The sequence below is a fragment of the Nomascus leucogenys genome, chromosome 22a (assembly GCF_006542625.1).
Source record: "Nomascus leucogenys isolate Asia chromosome 22a, Asia_NLE_v1, whole genome shotgun sequence".
NCBI classification, from domain to species: Eukaryota; Metazoa; Chordata; class Mammalia; order Primates; family Hylobatidae; genus Nomascus; species Nomascus leucogenys.
The window spans coordinates 62,246,388-62,252,290 of NC_044402.1; the positions used below are offsets into that span (position 1 = coordinate 62,246,388).

Sequence of the window (5,903 nt, forward strand, 5' to 3'; positions counted from 1 at the left end):
GGTGTAAACTGAGGCCTACAATGACTATTCCCTGTGTCCTGCACATTGATTCCAGTGAGACACTACAGAGAATTTTCCAATTTTAAGCAGTGTCAGAGAAGTCACTTTTGATGCCCACTTCACTTTCATTGAATTATCAATGACAAGGAGAGTGTTTTACCTTGAAATCTGGGCGAGATGCAGGCTTACCTAGATTAGGAGGGTGGGAAGTGTGTTAGTAGATCTCTCATAGGGGTAAGCTGGAGATACCCAATTCCAAGGAATGAAAGCATAAAAGGTATTTGTTGGGTCACATAACTGGAACAGAGAGGATTGGAGCTGGCCTCGGGCTTGGCTATGTTTAGTGCTCCCTCCTTCCTTCCTTTTTCCATCGCTCGTCTCTTGTCTCCATTCTCTCAGATTCTGCCATGTGCAGCAGAGATGACCATCAGCAAGACTGAGGTCAGGCTTACAATTTGGCATCTGAGATGAAAGAGCAATTCCTCCACCTCTAATTTGGAAAATTCCAGGGAAAGACTGAATAGGTCAGGCTCTGTGTCAGAAGGGACAGAACGTTCTAATGGACAGCCTTGGGGGAAAGGCAATTTCCTAAAAAATGGTGAGGTAAGGAGGCAGGGGAATGTTGACACCAGAAGGGATCAGAATGTTAGATAGACATACTCTCCCACGAAGGAAATGACTTTTAACATTATTTTTCTCCAGTTCATATTTTTCCTTTGACCCACGTCAATTTGCTGATGCCAAAAGTTTGGTTACGCCACCTTGTAAACATCAAGCTACTTTACCTCTCTGTGCCTCAGTTTTCTTATACCAATTTCATACTTATATAGCTTAATAATACCAGTACTCCCTTCAGCACATATGCTAAAATTGGAATGATAGCGAGAAGGTTAGCATGGCTTCTGTACAAGGATGGCATGCAAGTCAGTGAAGCATTCCATATATTTCTTAATATATTCAGTAGCAGAGTACGATGACTATAGTTAATAACAATGTATTGTATGTTGCAAAATAGCTAGAAGAGAGGACTTGAAATACTCCCAACATGTGAAACAGTAAATACTCAAGGTGAGGGACACCCCAAATTCTCTGACTTGATCATTACACATTCTATGCATGTAGCCAAAATATCATATGTACCCAACAAATATGTACAACAACTAAAAATTTATATTAATTTCATGAAGTGGTTGTGAGGACTAAATGTTTGGAAAAATGCTGGATACACAATAAGTGATAAATAAAAGTCCACAATAGAACAGCCGGGCACAGTGGCTCACGCTTGTAATCCCAGCACTTTGGGAGGCTGAGGTGGGTGGATCATCTGAGGTCAGGAGTTCGAGACCAGCCTGGACAACATGGCGAAACCCCGTTTCTACTAAACATACAAAAATTAGCTGGGCGTGGTGGCGTGCGCCTGTAGCCCCAGCTACTCAGGAGGCTGAGGCACAAGAATCGCTTGAACCCGGGAGAAGGAGGTTGCAGCGAGCCGAGATTGCGCCACTGCACTCCAGCCTGAGTGACAGAGCAAGACTCTGTCTTGAGAAAAAAAAAAGTCCACAGTAGAAGAACTGGGCAAATGGCTGAAACTAGATAGGGTAGATACCACAAGGATAGAACTGTAAGTGTAGAAGTTCATCCATTAGGTAGAACAAGGTATCTTGTAGGCTGTGAATTGGAAACCACAGGCAATAGTCTAGGCAAACTTGTCAGCCCTGAGAGTCTGGCATGGTCACCCCAAACCAAAGGCAGCACAATATTGCTCCCTCCCTGGTTCCCGAACATGTAGAAATATGAAGGTGTGGGTTATGGTTGATATTGTGACTGGGATGTTGCTGGCATCTTGCGTCTGGGAATTCTGTGCATGGGATAGTCTGACCCAAATAATTATCCTGCTTAAAATGCCTAAAGCACCACTATTGATGAAAAAAAAAAAAACCAGAATGATCTCAATAGGCAGGCCTCAGAGTGTCAGGGAATGCAAGAGTAGAGATACTGAGAAATCCAATCATTAGTGGTTGAGGTCAGTTACCAAGTAATAGGGCCTCTAGCCACCTGGCTTAAGGCAGGATTCCTGTCTCTAGGGGAGGAGGCACAGGGTGGAAAGAGTGACGTAGAACTCAGATTTTATAGGAGTGGAGACAAAGACTCCAGATGCTGAACACATAGGGCTCTTCATGCAGTACCGTGGTCAACAGGCATGTCTCTGAGTTCTACCCCAGCTCTGCTACTTACATTTCTGTGTGATACTATTTGTCTGAGCCTTGATCTCCTTCTCCACAAAAGAGGCATAATAAGAATAGTACCTATCTGATAGGGATGCTGTACGGATCAAGGGTGATAATACAGACAGGTGATTAAGCATGGCGCCTGATTCATTGTAAGTGTGCAGTCCAGGGAAGCTACTATGATTATTGTTATTAATAACAATGACAGAGATCCAATTAGGAGAATTTGGCCAGGCAAGGTGGCTCACGCCTATAATCTCAGCACTTTGGGAGGCTGACGCAGTGGATCACTGGATCCCAGGAGTTCGAGCCCAGCCTGGTCAACACAGTGAGACCCTGTCTCTACAAAAAGTTTTTAAAATTAGCTGAGTGTGGTAGCATGTGCCTGTGGTCCCAGCTACTTGGGAGGCTGAAGTGGGAGGATAGGTTAAGCCTGGGAGGAGGAAGCTGCAGTGAGCTGAGATTGCGCCACTGCACTCCAGTCTGGGCGACAGAGCAAGACCCTGTGTCAAAAAACAAAATAAAACAAAAACAATTAGGAGAATTTGGGTAGTAAGTTGGGACCTTGGCCTTAAGAAAGCAAAAATACCCTTACTAGTCTGGGACATCATGTCACACCTCTATCAGAGTGTGGAACCAGAGCTTCTCAGCGCCCTCCTGTGTCCGAGTAGGGTTGGTGCTTGGGACAAGGATGGCTGTGATGCTGCAGCTGGAAACTCAGCAAGTCTTTCTATGAGGAGAGGGAAAGTGGAAGATCCCAACTTGGCCGTGAAGAACTAGCAGCCTCGCTGGGGAGCCAGAACCAACACTCGTCAACAATGAAAAAGCAATAGCCTGATGTGGTGGCGGGCACCTGGAGTCCCAGCGGCTTGGGAGGCTGAGTGGGGAGAATGACTTGAACCCAGGAGTTTGAGTCTACCCTGGGCCACACAGGGAAACCCTATCTCCAAAAAAAGCAACACAAAACCAATCAACCAAACAAACAAAACAAAACAACTAAAAGCACGTAAAATAGGATTGCAAATAAAAATAACATCTTTTTGTTCTATATGGGAACAAAAAGGATATGGGAAAACAAAAGTTTGAAAGGACATGCCTGACATGTTAACAGTGGAAATCTATGGGAGATGAGAATATGACTTTTTTAAAAATCATGAATTTATTTTGTAATTTAAAAACACTGTTAGTTCCAAGCGATACGAGACAGCATATAATTCAGAGTTAAGAGTTCAACATGGCCGGGCACTGTGGCTCATACCTGTAGTTCCAGCACTTTGGGAGGCCAAGGCAGGCGATTTCTTGAGCCCAGGAGTTCAAGACCAGCCTAGACAACATGGTGAAGTCCCATGTTTACAAAAAATACAAAAATTAGCGGGACGTGGTGGTGAGCACCTGTAGCCCCAGCTACTTGGGAGGCTGAGGTGGGAGGATCACTTGAGCCCAGGAAAGCAAGACCATCGTGAACCATAATCACACCACTGTGCTCCAGCCCGGGTGACAGAGTGAGACCCTGTCTCAAAGAAGAAACAAAAGAGCATCACAGAAATGAGAAATCTTGTGTTCTAGAACAGTGTGGGACGCTCTCATAAGGAGGTGGCATTTTGGGGATCTTGAAGGGTAGACAGGGTTCAGATATACGGATGTGAAAAATACACTAGAGAATAGACCTAAGTAAGTGAATAAGCATGAAGGTGTGCCAGTGATTGATTTATTGCCTGTTGACACTAAATCCACTCTTTACTCTGCTTTGTGATTCTGGAGCTGGACCCTGTAGACATCCTCTTTCGCCAGCTGGCATAATTTTAGGCTTTGTCCTGATACAATGTATCTGAGGGATGGAGAAATGTCCTCCTGGCCAACAAAGGGATTACAGAGAGGAGACCAAGATTGGCCAGATAAAGTACAATAAGATCAAGCAGTGTCGGCCAGGCGTGGTGGCTCACGCCTGTAATCCCAGCACTTTGGGAGGCTGAGACAGATGGATCACCTGGGTTTGGGAATTCAAGACCAGCCGGACCAATATGGAGAAACCCCATCTCTACTAAAAACACAAAATTAGCCGAGCGTGGTGGTGTGCGCCTGTAATCCCAGCTACTCAGGAGGCTAAGGCAGGAGAATCGCCTGAACTCAGGAGGCAGAGGTTGTGGTGAGCCGAGATAGCGCAATTACACTCCAGCCTGGGCAACAAGAGCAAAACTCCGTTTCAAAAAAAAAAAAAAAGATGAAGCAGGGTCTTAAACCTCGGGCAAGAAAGGAATTTGTTCATGAACTGAAAGACAGATGAGAAATCTATCAGGGGCTGCCGAATGCAACTACGAAGCTTTCCAAACCTTTTGCCTTCTTGTCTTATCATCTCTGCCTCCTAAGCCTCATCCTTGAAAGTCTGGACTTTCCTGACAGGTACTGATCCCTCGTCATGTGGTCCAGGATATTGTCACTCCCCGAAACACCCTCTTCCAGTCCTTCATGCCTTGATAAATATCTATTTGTTCTTCAAAAGGCTCATCGAGCATTATTTTGGTGGGTTTCCTTTGGCTCTCCTCCCTCCAGCTTAATAGCCTTCTCATTTCTATTACTTCTATTCTATACATCAAATTACATCAGCCTTATTTAGTAACTTTGATCATCTTTTCTACTAGAATGAACTTCTTAATGGCTTTCATTCTCTCTTGTGTTGCCAAGGCCTAGCAGACTACCTAGAACAAAACATATGAACTGAACTGATTTAGGCTGTACTGCGGATGTCTCTAAAAGGAAGAATAGCACTGAGGGTATCTCTAGAAGAAATAATTGGTTTTTGTTTGTTCGGTTTTTTTGTTTTGTTTTGTTTTGTTTTATTTTTGTTTTTTTGAGATGGAGCCTCCCTCTGTCACCCAGGCTTGAGTGCAGTGACGCAATCTCAGCTCACCGCAACCTCCGCTTCCCGGGTTCAAGCAATTCTCTGCCTCAGTCTCCCAAGTAGCTGGGATTACAGGCATTTGCCACCACACCTGGCTAATTTTTGTATTTCTAGTAGAGACGGGGTTTTGCCATCTTGGCCAGGCTGGTTTTGAACTCCTAACCTTGTGATCCGCCCACATCGGCCTCCCAAAGTGCTAGGACTACAGGCGTGAGCCACCATGCCCAGCCAAGAATTGTATATTTTTAGGCGATCAGAACACTCAGAATTAGTGGGACGTTATTGCTAGGGTTAAGATAGCATTTCAGTATTTCTGGTATAGAGGATGTTGGCTATCCACTGTCTATTCCAGTAAATTTCCTCACCATAATATCTCTCTATCTCTGTCTGTCTGTCTTCTCTCTCTTGCACACACGAGACAGAACTATTACCTGCCGGGTAAATAGTGGGAGAATTAGGACCTATTGTGAATCGTCTGCCTGGGGCCCAACCTGTAACATCACAAGAAGAAAAACATCTGTACTTCCTTATGAGGTTCTTCTCAATGTCCATTTTAGTTCAAATGTCCTCATAACATAAAGGGAGGGGGAAGTTCAGAGACACATCATAGAATATTCATCACATTGCTGGCATTCTGGGAAGAATCAGGCTGGTTAAGTGACTCCCAGGCTGCTCTTACCTATCCAGAGCCTAGAGCATCTAGATTTTGATTGGGCCATTGCCAGAACTCATTAGCATAGTGTACCCTGACCTGGAATAGGGAACAGCGTCTGCTC

The 5,903-nt window shown here is 44.7% G+C and overlaps 1 non-coding gene across 1 annotated transcript; it reads left to right on the top strand.

Annotated features, from left to right (window-relative positions):
- The first annotated feature begins 843 nt into the window (after positions 1-843).
- Positions 844-947, top strand: LOC115832554. The gene has a single exon (XR_004028086.1). It is a non-coding gene; the product is annotated as a U6 spliceosomal RNA (small nuclear RNA).
- The last annotated feature ends 4,956 nt before the right edge of the window (positions 948-5,903 follow it).